This window comes from Dipodomys merriami, unplaced genomic scaffold (genome assembly GCF_024711535.1).
Source record: "Dipodomys merriami isolate MVZ:Mamm:240054 unplaced genomic scaffold, mDipMer1.0.p SCAF_203, whole genome shotgun sequence".
Classification (NCBI taxonomy): domain Eukaryota; kingdom Metazoa; phylum Chordata; class Mammalia; order Rodentia; family Heteromyidae; genus Dipodomys; species Dipodomys merriami.
Genome location: NW_027203416.1, coordinates 1414436 through 1432521, shown reverse-complemented (window position 1 = coordinate 1432521; position 18086 = coordinate 1414436). Strand labels below are relative to the sequence as shown.

General features: G+C 35.3%; 1 non-coding gene across 1 annotated transcript; it reads right to left on the bottom strand.

Annotated features, from left to right (window-relative positions):
• Positions 1–1497: 1497 nt before the first annotated feature.
• LOC138833314 (U6 spliceosomal RNA) lies at positions 1498–1603 on the bottom strand. The gene has a single exon (XR_011373858.1). It is a non-coding gene; the product is annotated as a U6 spliceosomal RNA (small nuclear RNA).
• Between the last annotated feature and the right edge of the window lie 16483 nt (positions 1604–18086).

Below are 18086 nucleotides of genomic sequence, written 5' to 3'. Positions count from 1 at the left end.
CCCAGACATATACTAGTTATTGCAAATAAGGGATACCATGGGACCTATGTTTTTTTGGACTTGGCTTGCATCAGTTAATATAATTTTTTCCAAGTCTTTCCATTTCCTAACAAATTGGGCGATGACATTCTTTCTGATGGAGGCATAGAATATATATATATATATATATATATATATATATATATATATATATATATAGTATATGTGTGTGTGTACACACATACACACAGAGCATTTTCCTTTTTTGTTTTTTAGAGCAACTTAGTTTTGCACCTTCATCATTTTTTCAAATATTTTTATTGTGATTAAGTGGTTACATAATTTCCCAAATTTAGCAATATTGTGGGATAGTGATGCTTAGTTAAAGTCACAAACATATTCTAACTTTGATGGAGCAAATTGTCTATCATAGTCTACAACATTTATGAGTTCTATGAGCTTTGCAATAGAGTTATTTCTTCCATATGTATACTTTTTTGTTTTGAAATATGTATATTTCTTTTTTTCCCATAGCGTCAGCTATTCCCTCTTTCCCATTTGTTCCCTCCTTCTCTTCAATGACATTGATTTGCTTAGTTCATTTTGGTCAATGTCCAGTGCAGCTGATGGATCCCACTGTTGCATGTTTTTCCCTGATTCCCTCTAGTTCTTTGTCGTCCTCCTGGTTTTCCTTCAGTATACAAATATGATCAGCAGAATGGGGTTATTTAGTAGTAATTCAACCAGATGAGTGGAAGTCCTTGGTTTCTTAAGTGTTGTTAATTTTGTCGTATCACCTTACATTTTGCATTTAACATCCATTTATCACCGAGAAAATGTGCTGTTTGTCTCTTTGCTTTTGGCTTACCTTGCTCAACATGATTTCCTGTAGCTTGATTGATTTCCCTGCTAATGCCATTATTTTGTCCTTTCTAATGGCAGGAATATATTCCATTGTGTTCCACAGTTTTTGGATCCATTCATCTCTGGTGGGACATATGAGTTGTTTTCATATCCTGGCTATTGTGAACAGTGCTGCAATAAACATGGAGGTGCATGTTTCTTTGAATATTGCTACCTGTTGTTCAGGATAGATGCCTAGAAGTGGTATGAGTGGGCCATAAGGAAGGTCAATATTTAGCTTTCTGAGGACTCACCAGACTGCTTTCCAAAGTGGTTGTGTAAGTGTACATTCACACACACACACACACACACACACACACACACACACACACTCACAACGTTTTCTTGATCCATTCTTCTACTGAGGGGCATCGGGGTTGGTTCCATATCTTACCTATGGCAAATAATGCTACATTAAACATTGTTGTGGTGGTAGTTTTAGTGTGGACTTGTTTATGATCATTTGGGTGAATGCCCAAAAGTGGGATTGCAGTGTAATAGGGGAGCTCTATGTGGAGTCTTTTGAGGAACCTCCAAACTGCTTTCCAAAGTGGATGAACAAGTTTACACTCCCACCAAGAATGCAGTAGGATCCTTTCCAGCATCTGTTGTTGTAAAAATATGGAACGATTCACTAATTTGCGTGTCATCCTTGGGCAGGGACCATGCTGAACTTCTCTGTATGTTCCAATTTTAGTGTATGTGCAGCCAAATTGAGCACAGAACAATTTTTATATATAAAGAGTAATTAATTTTCTTAAACTAGACAATTAAACAAAAAGTAAGTTCAAAAGAATTGTGAAATTTTAGAACCATGTATTTCTTATGTAAGCACACATTTAAGAATAAAGTCAAGGTTGACATGCCAAAAACAAAATAATTCCAGATATTTGTTGTTCATGAGATGTGTAGGAGGAGGAATTCAATTATTCTACACAAGGCACCTGTCATAATGTTCATTGCAGCAAATGTTAAAGTTTGTTAAAAGTTTTAATATTTTAAGTATGTTTAATTTTGGGATTTGCTTATATATGACAAAATTAAGACTGGTGGCAGGTCTTAAAATTTTTTGATAAAGTATATAATATTTCTGGTAGCATGTACTTGTAAGTATGTACATTTCAGAGTTTATAGAAACTTTACTAATGAGAAGGTGCAACGACTGTGTAAAGAAGCAGAGTGAAGAGTTAAGATTTTAAGTACAGAGTTTCTGTTAAATCTTTAGGGCTCCCTTACATTATATGTTAGTGATGAACAAATATTGATATAAGCCACATACAAATGATGAGATGAACTATAAATAGTAATCTTAGTGGGTAAATTTAAAGGCTACTGATATCTTTATCCAATTTTAAATGTACAGGAATATGAGAAAATAGTAAAATCTACTGTGTACACTTCAAATACTGAAAACCCTGGTAATTGTTTTGTTTTTTATTTTAGTCATCATTAATATTTAATTATTGTTTTCTTTATTTATAGAATTTTTCCTTGTTGTAATATAATACAACTTTTTGTGAGTCGTGATTAAGAGGTACTTTGAAAATGTTATTGGGATGGCCACACCATTTTTCATAGGTGCATGTGAATTTACAAAGAGCAAAACTAAAAACAAAATATTGATTACAAATTTTATCAAGTAGAGTCTGAATCAGGAGTGTTGATAAATGTCCACACCTAAAATCTTAACCCTAGGCTGAGGTAGTGGTATTACAGTGTTGAGGACACAAAATTGAGAAACTGTGTTTTGTTTTGTGTTTTTGCTTTGTTTTTGTTGGTTGTGGGGCTTGAACTCTGGGTCTTGGGTACTGTCCCTCAGCTCTTCAGCTCAAGGCTAGCGCTACCACTTGAGCCACAGCACCACTTTCATCTTTTTATGCTTATGTCGTGCTGAGGAATGAAATCCAGGACCACATGCATGCAAGGCAAGCACTCTACCACTGAACCACCTTCCCAGCACCTCAGAAACTGATTTAAAAAATCATCTGAACAATATTTGCTTTCTGCTCTGGGTTATATAACAAAATATGTGAACACATTTTTATATTTTTGTGAATTGTAATACTTCTAAGTTTACACTAACTGCAGCCAATTTATCCTTTTCAAAGTCAAGAAATATTTCTGAGAGTTTGCTTCTGTGAAGACTGTTTTTGCATTTACAATTTCTTCTGAGTCATTTTTATTTTTTATCAAAATAACTTTATATTTTATGTTGATGAGTTATCATACATCAAATACCTTCAAATGTACAGGTAGAGTCTCAATATAGCAGTATGAATATTCTCATACACTTCTCGTTTATTTGTTATGCACTTTAAGTATGATATTTCTCTCTCTTTCACCCTCTCTCCTTTCTACTCTTTCTCTTTCATGCTCCATGTCTGCTATTTAGAATTTCTTCTGGTCTACTATTATCCTTCAGGATCAACTGGTTTTGTGGGAACATGATAGGGACCATCAGTTACCCTTGCATTCTTTAAGAGTTATAACAGTGACGTGAAATTATGCTTTGCCAATGGAAATGGCAAAACAACAGCTCTAGAAATTCCTTTTCACTTTTAGTACTATTATAAATTTTATCTCATACGAATCATTGGGACTGATAAGATACTTTTAGCCTGGCACCTAAAAGTTCTTTTTCTTTTACAAACAACATTTTTCTTATATTATCAGTAAGTAAAAAAAACAAAGTTATCCTATGGAAAGTAGGCTGAAGTTGTTCACATGGATGAAAAACAAGGTAATGGGGGAAGTGAGTACAAAGGATACCCCTCATATAGCACAGATCCTTAGAGCAGTTTATCATGTACACTTTGTGATAAGGACAATGTGCTGGGAACTGCAAATTAAATCACTGAACACCTGATATATATATATATATATATATATATATGCACATATATTTATATATGTATATTTATTTATATATGCATATATGTATATATAGGGCCATATATGTACACAAGAATGTTACTATACACACAAATACACACATATGTACACACATGTACACAAGCACAAATGGAGAAAGACACATAGATATAGCCAACACAAGTTTCACTAGTTGTTGAATATGCCTTAGACAGAATGTTTGGAAACAAATGTATTGAAGATGTATTTTTCTCTAAGAGTTCTTTTACCACTCCTCTCATCTCTTCCAACTGGTAGGTTTAGAGAGATTCGACTTGAAAAATGCAGTACAAGTGATAGCAAGTCACTCGGAATTCTCAATAATTATAGGTCGTATGGTGTCTCCCAGCTCCCCATGGAGTGCTTGATCTTGTAGACATTCCCAACAGCCAAAGGAGTAGGACAATATCCTTGTTAAGAATGAAGTTATAAGGCTTTAAATGGCATCATTCCTTGGGCTCTTTTCCAACAGCCAGCATCAATTCCTAAGCAGATGAGTGACTCCCCAGAAGACTGGAGCGCAGGTCAAAATTTAACCAACCCATATGAAAAGTCTAAAGTGAGAAATGTTGACTGAGGTCGTGCTGATGTCCTTGCCACGAAAATGAGAAAAAAAGCAAGTTTTTTATGTATTAAAATTTGAGAATAATTTGTAACCTGTCAATAAATGTGTAGAACACAAGTATAACAACTTACAAAAGATGATGTGCATTTCATTTATATGCTTTTGGACTTGGAAAATGTTTTTAAGTGTGTCTACACAAGTAGATCAGTATGAAACAAGCCAGCATTTTTTCATTTAAGATACAAGGAAAAGATACAGGTTGACCCATTGTAACAATGAGATTTGCAAGATACTACTAGAGGGGGGTGGACGGAGGTGTTATGGATGTGTGAAGGGAAGGAATAGTAGGGGAAAAACAAAGGAGGTGGTAAAAATGCTCAATCAGAAATGTACTCATTACCTTACTTATGTAACTGTAACCCCTCTGTACAGTATCTTTACAATGAAATATATATTAAAAACATACAAGGAAAACTGTACTTATAGCAAGTGGTATTTGTCACTCAATATAAGTAAGTTATTGGTTTTAGGACCACAAGCATACTAAAATTTTGGATGCTCAAATTCTCTACATAAATACAGTATATTATTTTCATTAGACTCTGCCCACAACCTAGTGCAGTGTAATTTCTGTGAAAATTTTTACTACATTCTATGTTTGTAATGGAAAATAAAATATATGCACTATCAACAGATACAAATTTATTTCAGATAGTTTTTGTCTGCATTTTGTGGATGGAATTGTGAGAGCTAATTTGAAAAGCACAAACTTAATCACCAAGAGCAGTCTTCAAGATGTAACAAAGATCTATAACAGCATCATTGAATGGTATGGGACTCTAAGGAGAAGTACTTGAATTAAAACATTATCAGAAAGTGTAAGCATGCAAAGACTATTTAGAAATGCAGCTGCTAGATTTCTAATGGAGAGCTTTTATAACATTTTGTGAAACAAAAGTCAGGACCTCATGGAAGTGCAGACAATTTTCCTCCACCTTTCTGTCAATCTTGTTCATTATCAATCATAACATAGCTAATCTAGAATAATCCTGTAATAAGAAAATGTTTATGAGAAGTGAGGGAAGATAGTGGAGGAGAAGCTGGAAGCTAAACAATCTCTAGCATAGAAAGCAGTTTTAGTGTTCCAGAGAACAGTACTAGGCTAGAGTATCACACCAAGTGTGCCATCACAATACAGAGTTTGGCTAGAGAGGGAAAATCCAGGGAAGGAGACAGATCTGAACAGTTGCTCTAGCCATGGCTGAGGCAGCTTTGGTGGCGGCCATAGCCATCCCGCCATACCTACAACAGAGAGGGTCCAGGAAAAAGGCACCAGACACAGTGGGTGAGCAGATTCAACTCAACACCAGCAACAACTGAAAAGGAGTAAATGAGTTAAACAGGCCCATATCAAACATTGAAATAGAAAAAGGAGTAAGAGACCTCCTGTCTAAGAAAAGCCCAGGACCACATGGATTTACAGCGGAATTCTACAAGGCTTTCAAAGCAAAGCTCATACCAATACTCTTCCAACTCTTCAATGAAATTGAAAGAGAAAGTTCACAACCAAACTAAGTCTATGAAGCCATAATAACCTTCATCCCAAAACCAGGCAGGAAAATCATCAATGAAAGAGGATTAGACACACATTACATTGATGAACATCGATGCCAAACTTCTCAACAAAATTTTGGCCAAATAATTCAACAATTCATCCAAAAAATTACATACCATGATGAAACAGGATTCAGTTCAGGGATGCAAAGCTGGTTCAATATACACAAATCCATTAATTAACACTACTTTATGATGAAGTTTCTGAATAAACTAGGAATCCAGGGAACATTCCTCAATAAAATAAAGGCTTTATATGACAAACCTGCAGCCAGCATTATACTTAATGGTCAAAAAGTAAAGACATTTCCTCATAACTCAGGAACGAGACAAGGACGTCCACTCTCTCCACTTCTTTTCAATGTACTATTAGCATGCCTAGCTACAGCAATAAGAAAAGATGAAAACATAAAAGGGATCCAAACCGGGAAAGATGAAGTAAATCTCTCCCTCTTTGCAGATGACATGATCTTGTATTTAAAGAATCCCATGGACTCCACTCCCAAATTACTCATGCTGATTCAAAACAATGGCAATGTATCATGGTATAAAATTAACCCTCAAAAATAGGTTGCTTTTCTGTATGCCAACAATGAGAAAAGCGTGGCTGAAATCAGAAAAGCAACTCCATTCTTAATAACCCCACAAAAAATAGAATACCAATGAATTAACTCAACCAAAGAAATAAAGAATCTCCATGATGAAAACTTTAAAAACCTGAAAAAGGAAATCAAAGACAGAACTTAGAAAGTGAAAAAAACTCCCTTGATCCTGGATTGGAAGGATTAACATCGTGAAAATGGCAATAATTCCCAAGGCTATCTACAAATTCAATGCAATACCTATCAATATTTCAATCTCATTTTTCACGGAAATAGAAGAGGCAATCCAAAAAGTCATATGGAATGATAAAAGGCAATGAATAGCATTAACAATCCTTAACAGAAAGAACAGTGCTGGAGTAATATCAATACCAAATTTCAAACTGTACTCTAAAGCCTTAGCAAATAAAACAGCTTCGTACTGGCACAAGAACAGACCTCAGAACCAATGGAATAGAATTGAAAACCCAGAAATAAGCCTACAGACCAATAGGCACCTAATCTTTGATAAAGGAGATAAAAAATAGAATGCAACAAAGACAGCCTCTTCAGTAAAAGTGCTGGCAAAATTGGTTAATCACTCATAGAAAACTAAAGCTAAATCCTTATATATCATCCTGTACCAAATCAACTCCAAATGGATTAAAGACCTCAGAGTCAAAGCAGATACTCTGAAAACATTACAGGATAGAGTAGGATATACCCTAGGTATCCTTTGCAGAGGCTGAAATTTTCTTAATAGAGACCCAGAAGCACAAAAAATCAAAGAAAGTTTGGACAAATGAGATTGTATGAAATTGCAGAGCTGCTGCATGGCAAAGGACATGGCTGGCAAGATCAATAGAAAGCACATTGATTGGGAGAAGATCTTCACTAGCCATGCAATAGACAAAGGTCTCATATCTAAAATATATGTGGAACTCAAAACATTAAATCCCCCAACAACAAATCCTAAAAGAAACAACTGCCCAATAAATAAGTGGACTAAAGACTTAAAGAGAAACTTCTCTGAAAAGGAAAGAAGGAAGGCCAATAGATACATGAAGAAATGATCAACCTCCCAAGCCATAAAAGAAAAGCAAATCAAAACAACATTTAGATACTACCTCACCCCATCCTTGAGGGGATGTGGCCAGAAGGGAACCTTACTGCATTGTTGGTGGGAGTGTAACTTGTTCAACCACTTTGGAGTAGTATGAAGGTTCCTCAAAAGATTCCACCTAGAACTTACCTATGACCCAACAATTTCCGTTTGGGCATTTATCCAAATGATCACAAACAAGACCATACTTAAGCTACCAGCACAACTATATTTATTGCAGCATTATTTAACATAGCTAAGATATGGAACCAACCCAGATGCCCCTCAGTACATGGATAGATCGAGAAAATGTGGTATATAACCAAGTCCTAATCTTAGAGAGGGAAATAGTTTGCATAGAATAATAGGAGAGAGAATACAAAAAAAAAGAACAAGAAAAAAATTGAAAAACCAAAATTTAAATCTAAGTAGTGAAACACTTAAAAATCATGTAAGTTTAAACAAATGATATTGAGAGAAGAAAAGGATAAGATGAGAAGAAGGGATGGATTGAAAGGAGAAATGAAAACTAAAAATAAAAATTCTTAAAATTAGTTATTTAAAAATTATATACATATAAAGATATAATACTGCTATTAAAGAATTTAAGCCTAAGAGGTTGTGAATTGAGTAATAAATTTCTGGATTAAGTGTGTACACAATGGGGTATAAGGTATAATAATTGGCAACAGGTATATATCTGGGAATGAACAGAACAGCAATTTAGTCATGCAAAAAAAGAAAGAAACAGAAAAAAATGAAAAGAATACTTAAAAAGGACCAAAAGATCAGAAGAGATTTAAAAAGCACACACACACACATATACACCAAAAATAAAAATTAAGGGAAGAAAATAAGATTAATAGAAAACCATTTTAAAAATTAATTTTTTTAAAAAAAAGTTCAAATAAGAGTTGTTTGATTGCAATAATGAGATGTACAATTCATTATGTCAAAAAACGAACTTAACAACTTTGGTAGGGGGTGGGGGAGGATCGGGTAGGGGGAGGGGAGAAGTATGGGAAGGGATGGGAAGGGGAAACAACAAGGAGGCAACAATGCTTGATAAGAAATATACTTTTTATCTTGCTCATGTAATTGTAACTCCTTTGTACTGTATTCTAACAATAAAAAATTAAATTAAATTAAAAAAAGAGTTCTTTGATTTTTTTTTTTGGGGGGGTGATGGGGGCAATAGGATGATTGTGTATCTTCTGTGTCCATAACCAGTCTCTTGGTGGAGTCTCTGGTCTGCTTGTGGTGTTTGGTTTTCCTGTGGCTTGATTGTTTTCTTAAGTCAGTTTGTTTGAGCAGGCAGAAAAATGCTTTGCCTAACCCATTGTTTTGTGATCCTCCTCCCAGGCTTGTTCAGTGGGAGGTAGATTTGCTTTGAGTATCCCAAAAGAGGGAGATGGGAGTTTCCTCTAGTTTGGAGATGCTGTGATGAGACTAGATTATGGGTAGAGTTGAGGCCTTTCAGAAATCAGTAGCTTTGCCTTGCTGGGCTAGCTCCTGAGACTCTCAGAGAGCCCAGCTTGGAGCCATTATCAGGGTTTATGTTTACTGAGTTTCAATTGTTTGTCTAGGCTGTAGGGAGGGGCAGCTCTGTTTACGTAGTGATGAAAGTCACTCCTCAGGGGGCAGATTTTTCTCTGTCTGGGGTGGTTGATTTTCCCCTGGGTACAGCTGAGCCTGGCGTATCAGGGTAGGTTCCTATGACCTGCTAAATGACTCTTTGGTTTTCTTCCAAGGCCTGAATTGGAGCTAGTTGCTCAGCCTGGCCTTTATTAGTATCAAAGATGGAGATCTCCAGTGGTAGGGGATGTCCAGCCTTCTCTCCTCTGCTCCCTGAGAAGGAATGAGGAGATCAGGATTCCACTCATGCCAGAGTCTTATTCCTGGCAGTTTCTGGTCTGTGATCTGCAGGATGAAGATATCTGTTCCTTGTCAGTTCTTGCTTGTGTTGGGTAGAATCCGCTTGCCAGCCACATCTGACACCTTTGTCCCAGATTCTCTCTGTAGTTATGGCTGCTACAAGTGTCTCTGCTACCAACTCTGCCACTCCAGCCATGGCTAGCTGCATGTGTTCAGATCTGTTTCCTTGCTTGGATTTTCCCTCTCTGTCTAAACTCTCTGTATTGAGATGACACACTTGGTGTGACTCAGTAGCCTAAGACTGTTCACTGGAATACTAAAATGCTTTCTATGGGAAAGCTTGTTTAGCCTTCAGCTTCTCCTCTGCCATCTTCCCCCGAATTTCATGATTTTTTATGAGTATTTTTTTAGGGAAAAATATCATTGGTGTTTATATTTTGTGTTGGCATAAAATGAGCCTACTATTGTCTTAATTTAAAGACATCTTTGGATATGAGGTAACACGCCTTTCAGAGACAACTTAGTAAATACAAAATATAAAATTTACATGGCTTATAAAAGCATTATTCATGTACATATGGCCATATAAGATGTTAAGTAAAATGAATCCCAAGATAGGGACACAAGTTGTTTTTTTTCTTTATTGCAATTGTTTTTGATGTATCTAAAATGTATTATGTGATTTTTTTCTTTTCTCTTCCATGTTCTTCCCCCATGATATAACTCCTGTTTTCACTGGATATGATGTTGGTGCCCTGCATCTTGTATATACATTTTTCTAGTGTGGGGAGGGGAAGGGAAACAACAAAATGCTGAAACAAAGATTCAGGATGACCTATTGTAACAACGATATGAACAAGACACTATGTAGAAAACGAACTTTACAACTTGGGGAAGGGAGGGGGAATTTGGTAGATGGGGACGGAATGGATACCACAGGAAAAACAAAAGAGGATGTAACAATAGGACATGTACTCATTACCTTACTTATGTAACTGTAAGCCCTCTGTACACTATTTTTACTATAATACATAAAAGAAACCATTATCCAGGAGTACATTAAGTTCAAATTTCATAAGTGCTCTTAATTTAAATTTAACTGGGAGAAGATTCTCAGAAAAGTTTATTTGTGTGTGTGTTGTGCATTATTTCCCAAGTGTACACAAGTTAACAGTAGAAGAAACAATAGGAATAATAAGAGAAAGAAAAGTTCTGTGTTTAAGTATAATGGATCAATATACTATAGAAGACTCTGCAAATAAGACAACATTGAACCAAGAAAGCCAAGGCCATTATGTAGATCTATGGGAGTGACATAGAGAAATAATTAATACTAGGAGGGACATGAACAATGAGGCCACTCTCTCATCTATCTCTAAATTATGGTTGCTTATCACACAAATTTGTAAAATGTACAATGGAAGAATAATTCTGGTTCCAAAGCAAGTTACATATAAGAGCATAAACTTAACTGGAAAAAAAGTCCATGGTGAGAAAGCAGGAATTATACTAGCAATGAACTGATGGCCATGATCTTATTTCTTTTCCTTTCTTTTATCTTTTTCTATTTTTTTGATGCTTGTGGCAGGGTTTGAACTCGGCCTGGGCAATATCTCTCCACTCTTAATCTCAAGGCTAGTGCTCTACTTCTTGGGCCACAGCGCCTCTTCCAGTTTTCTGGTGGTTAATTGGAGATAAGTGTCTCAGAACCTTTCTTTCCGACTCATACTGGATTTGAACTGCAATCCTCACATCTCAGCCTCCTGAGTAGCTAGAATACTAGGCATTAGCTCAAGTGATGGAATACTAGTCATGAGCAAGATTGCTGAATAAGGTTGCTGAGGCTTTTGCATACACACATACAAACATACACATACACACAGAGGCACATATATGTACAAACACACCTGCACAAATGAAACAACTCTCAGAATATGGAGAAATGTTAGAAAACAATAGAAAATATATCCTGAGTAAGACTAGATCAAGTGATAATTTTTAATATTAGAAAGTCTTCAAGTGAAATTTCTTCAAAGATGTTTGAGAATATTCCATACCTAGGGACCAGAGATAACAAGAAATTCAAGTAATCATTATTAAAGGGATTGGATCCATGGAAGAATGAATCAGAGACCCCTGAAGGTGCATCTGAAAATGTTCATATCCTGTGTCAAATGACAGTACATCTTTGAAGATTGTACAGAAACAGTTTGAGCAGTCAGTCTAATGTATAAGATCATAGGAGAAGTTCAGAATTGCTAGTTTCTATCTAGATTAAATAAACCATCAAATTATGGCAGGGCAATTTGATAAAATCTTGGAATTCTAGCACTCTGACTAAGACAGGAGATTAGAGAGTGGGATTACATAGTGATACCTTCCCTGGACCAGGTAGTATAATTTTGTCTAATAAAACAAACCAAACAACAAGAAAGGAATACACAGTTGGAAGTTTGGGCTAATTTTGTCATTATATTTTGAGAAGGCAAGTTTCCTATTGAAATGCAACTCATATATAATCCTCAGTTGTGTTTTAAATGCTCTCTTCATTAAACAACATTCCTACATGCAAAATGGCTCATGATTCCCAATCAAAAATTTGAAAAAGTAAGCATCATTCTGTTGGATTTCAAAGAAATAATGAAGGATTACAAAAGTTTAAGCCTGAAAAAATACCAAAGTCATCTAATGTAGGACTTTGTAGACCATGCTAAATTAGAATTTAGATTTAAAATAAATATTTTGGTTTTGTTTGTAATGTCATGTTCTATAGGATACTACAAAATTCTTTTTAAGTAGAGGTTCTAATTGACAAATTCACAAATGAATCTGGCATTTTATTTGCCTAAAATATTCTTTCAAGTGAGATATAATTAGAACTTAGTTAATTGATAATTCCAACAGTTCATGTATAAAATGATCGTGTGAATAATCTAGACAGAATTGCCAACAAATAGATATTAATTTATAAATTTAGAACAAGCAAATTTTTGATGCTTTGGTGTAACATGTTATGAAGAGAGTAATTGTGTGAGGTCTTGGTTCTTCTATCTATTCGTAATACAGGAAGAAATTTCCTTAATTACGTGCCTCTGTATACAATGAGAAAAATGCTAGGGTTGGAGTTGGTTTTTATTTTTTGGTTTGTCCTCAGGTTTGAACTCTGGGCCTGGGCACTCCCTTTGAGCCAGTTTGTGCTCAAGGCTCATGCCCTACAACTTCAACCTCAGTGCCACTTGAGTCTAGCTTTTCCTGAGAAGTTTATGGGAGATAAGAATCTAAAGAATCTTCCTGACTGGGTGGGCTTTGAACAATAATCTTCTGGTCTTAGCCTCCTGAATATCTATGATAGATAAAAAATATAAATAATATTTGCAAGTGTCCTGATTTCTAGAAATCAGAAAAATGTTGCAGCAAAGTTTAGTGTAGTGTACTTTCCACAATAGGAAGGGCATCATATTAACACAAGTGTAGTATTTTTTCACAATAGTGATAAGCTATTCATGATGTGAATTAAGGGAATTTTAAGGTGCACCTTACAAATTGGAAACTGTTGGGCTAGGAAGACTTTATGGCATAAAAGCTTGGGATGGATGGTCACAAAAATAATAGCTTACTCTGATGAAAAAATGTTTATTCTTAAGGAATTAATTATTACACATACTTTGTAGTTATATCCTCCACCAGAATGTGGCTATTTTTTTCTGTTGATATCTCAATATGTAACACCCCGTTAGAAACTGCAGCTATTGCAGAATTAAATAACATGCAAACAGGTACTACTTTGAATATCTCTGATATGGAATGTTGAGAATTTGAAAATGACTAGTTAGTATTTGTAAGAACTTTGAAGAACACATATATTCTGTCTTTTTAACAATTATTCAGTTTTAAAAGCTAGGAGTTTCCAGAGAATTAAACTGTTTTCTGTTTTACTATCAGACAATACTAAACTTAACTTTTTTGAAAGTTGTGGCAGGTATATTGTGAAAATATTGTATATTTGGATAACATTCAAGTTTATGAACCTCTGATAAAGAAAGGTGTAATTAACTCAATTTAGATGCCAAATAGTGTTCATTTTTAAAAAGGTAATGCACATAGAATAATATTTACTATAGCAATACAGTGAAATTATACTTTATGTAACTTATTTTTAGTTTAATTTTATTTTTAAGGTGATATGTACAAGGGTTGCATTAATTGTAAGGTAGTGAATACATAACATGTCAAAATTTTACCCACTACCTCATTTTTCTCACACTTTTCCTTTCCCCCCAAACCCCTCACAAGTTGTAATGTAAATTTCCAAATTGTTGTCTTGTGAGTATTGCTATTGCATTGGTTTACCCTTTGTCCTTTGTCTCTCCAATTTGTTGTTCATCTTATTTTGTCAAATTAAGATCAATGCATGTGCAATACACACAGTACTGAAATCAAATACAGCAGTGGATTAACTATAGGGGAAAATACAAAAGAAAAAATAAATCACATAGTACATTAAAAAAAAAACACAAAGAAAAACCTCTATTTCTATATCTAGGTGTTCATTTTGCTCAAGATGATCTTGTATGGTCCTATATACAAAGCTTTTGAGCCATTCTGCTCATCTGCTAGTGTTAATCTATAAATTTCTTATTATTACAAATGAGGGAAACTATGGAATCTGTTTCTTTGAGTCTTGCTTATTTTATTTAGCACAATTTCTAAAAATGTTTCCATTTCCTTCTGAATTGGAAGCATAGAATTCAACCATATATATATATATATATATATATATATATATATATATATATATATATATATATATATATCACATTTTGTTGAGTCATTCATCTACTGAATGGCATATTGTTTTAAAACATGTTTGCATATAAATATCACTTAGGGTCAATCAAAAATGACAGATGACACCTCCCCAGAAATACTAAAATCATGATTTCTACATAAGAAAGGATTTTATGGTGGTACAAGAGTTGAAATATCTGGATGAGTGTAATTTATATCTTGCACTGAATTAGGCAGAATGATATCCAATATCATATAGGATAAAAATGATAGTGACAAAATATTCCCTTGAGAAATATATAGGAGGCTGCCAGAAGAATGATGAAATTCAGATAATTTTGAAGAATTTAGAAATACAAGCTCAAATATGTTTCTTTAAATAAAAATTATGTAAGTGGAAGGGCAAAAGTAGGAGAAAAGAAGAAAATAACTGACAGCAGATCATTGTCCCAAGTTAGAGTATAAAAAGTCATAATCTAAAGTTCGGAGGAAGATGGCAGAAGGTCTAGGCTAAACAAGCTTTCGCGTAGACAACAGTTTTAATGTTCCAGTCAACAGTGCTAGGCTAGAGAATCACACCCAGTGTGCCATCACAGTACAGAGAGTTTGGCTAGAGATGGAATATCCAGGCAAGGAAACAGATCTGAGCATCAGCGCTATAGCCACAATGCCTACAGAGAAAGTCCAGTCAAAAAGATGCCAGACACAGTGTGCGTATTCTACTCAACACCAGGAAGAACTGACAAGGATCAGATATATTCATGCTGCAGATCGCAGACCACAGAGACCCCAGTAATGAAGACTCTGGCATGAGTAGAACCCTGACGTCCTCACTCCTTCTCAGAAACCAGAGAGCTCCATCTTTGATACCGACAAAGGCCCAGAAATTGATACTTACAAAAGGCCCAGATTTTTGACTGTGCAACTCAGGACTTTGGTTGATGCCTGCCTTAAAATAGTGTTCTAGCACAAAAATGGTGTAACTTTCTTACCAAATAGAGGCATTCTTGGAATCCAATAAAAGACAGCTGAAAGAAGTCAGGGAGACCAGAAAGGGAATGTTGAATGGAGCCCTACAGAATGAATGGGAATCCAAGGAAACCATAACCGATAAACTAAGTGATTTGATAATAAACATAACACCAAATTACGGAAGTAATGAAGTTCATATAAGATCTAAAACAAAGCTCCAACAAAGAATTTGAAGTCATCAAAGCTGACCAAATAGAAGGAAAAAAAATTAAAACAAAGTGGAAAGTCTTGATAGCAGGGTAGACCATGCAGAAGATTGAATCTGAGGGATTGAAGACAGCCAGGTTATTATAAAGAAAAAGAATACAACTATCCAAGACAAATCCAGGAAATATGATGGATCTATTCAACATTTGGAAGACACCAGCAGAAGGCTTAATTTGAGGAAAATGGGTATAGAGGAGCACCTAGAGTCAGCAGTTAATGGTCTAGGAAATTTGGTTAACATGTTCCAAGCAGAGAACTTCTCAAACATGCAGAAAGATAGACCTATTCAGATTCAAGAAGCTTTTAGTACCCCAAATCGACCAGACTAGGACAGGATATCCCACCGTGACATTATAATCCCCACAGGATCAATTCCAAGGAAAAAAATCCTTAAAGCTGTCAAGGAGAAAAGATCAACCACTTACAAAGGGAAACCAAATAGAATAACCTCAGATATCTCAGCGGAGACAATTACAGCAAGAAGAGCCTGGAATGACATATGCCATGCCCTAAAAACAAACAACTAACAACCAAGAATACTGTATCCACCTATACTCTACTTCATAACCAAAGGCCAAATAAAAGCCTTCCATACCAAAGAACAACTGAAACAATATATATCCACCAAGCCTTATACATGACACTTCACCATCCCCTACACAGACAAAACCAACAAGATGACAATAAAGGCCAAGAAACCACACCCAAACTGAGAATCCAAGAACCATAGGAAGAACCCAGTTGCTGTAGACCATAAGAAGGGGCATAAAATGGCAGGAACTCCCAAACAGGTCTCAAACCAAACTCTCAACATTAACGGATTGACTCTCCAATTAAGCGACATAGACTGTCAAGTTGGATTAAGAAGCAAGATCCTTCTATCTGCTGCCTTCAGGAGTTACATATTACTCATAAAAACGAACACATTTTCAGTGTGAAAGGCTGGAACAAAATCTACCAAGCAAACGGCCCCCATTAACAGGTGGAAGTTTCAATCCTAATAACAGAAAAAATAGACTTCCAATTAAAAATAGTGAGAAGAGATAAGGAATGTTGCTACTTACTTATTAAGGGATCTCTCCTTCACGAGAATATTACAATTCGAACTATCTATTCAGCAAACAACCGAGCACCCAAATTATTCAAGAAACACCACTTTCCCTCAAATCTGACATAGCTCCAAAGACATTAATTGTTTGGGACTTTAGCACACCACTTTCCCCACTAGATAGATCAACTCGGCAAAAAAATCAACAGAGAAACAGAGAAACAGAGAGATCTAAACAACTGCATATGTCAACTAGATTTAACAGACATCGACCGAATATTTCACCCAGCAGCATCAGAATACACGTTTTTCTCAGCAGCGCATGGAACATTTTCCAAAATAGACCACATTTTAAGTGACAAAGCAAACTTTTCCAAATTCAGAAACATTGAAATTATACCTTGCATTCTCACACAAAGGAATAAAATTAGAACTCACCACCAAAAGCCACTGAAGAACGTCCTGTACCACATGGATGCTGATAACCAAACACACTGTGGAATAACCAGTGGGTCATGAAAGACATTAGAAAGGAAATTCAAATATTCATGATATTCAGCAAAGATGAACACACAAATTACCAGCTACTCTGGGACACAGCAAAGGCAGTACACAGAGGCTAGTTTATAGCTCTGAGTTTCAACCCAAAAAACTTATACAGATCTGAAACCAACAATTTAATGAGACATCTGAGCCTCCTTGAATAAGAGCAACAAGATAATCCCCAATCCAGTAGGTGGAAATAAATAATTAATATTAAATCAGAATTAAAGAAATAGAATCCAAGAAAACATAGAAAGAATCAACAAAAGAAATAGTTGATTCATCGATAAAATTAAGAAAATTGACACAACTTTAGCAAATCTTATCAGAAAAACAAGAGAACAGAACAAAATAAACACAGAGATAACAATGGAAACATCACCAGAGACACAACCAAGATTCAGCACATTATAAGGGAATACTTCTCAAAACTTTATGCTAATAAGTTTGAGAACTTGGCAGAAATGGACCTTTTCCTAGCAAATATTGACATGCCGAAACTAAACCAAGATGAGTTAAACCATCTTAACAGGCCCATATCCAACATTGAAATAGAAACAGCAGTAAGAGTCCTCCCATCTAACAAAAGCCCAGATCCTGATGGTTTTACAGTGGAATTCTACAAGGCCTTCATGAAGAGCTCACACCAACACTCCTCCAAATCTTCAATGAAATTGAAAGAGAAAGTTCACTACCAAACTCATTCTATGAAGCCATCATAACCCTCATCCCAAAACCAGGCAGGGACTCATCAAAGAAAGAGAACTATAGACCCATTTCTTGGATGATCATTAATGCAAGAATTCTCAACACACTTTTGGCCAATCGACTTCAACAATTTATCCAAAAAAACATACATCATGATCAAACAGGATTCATTTCAGGTTTCATTTCATGCAAAGTTGGTTCAATATATGCAAATCAATTAATATAATTCAT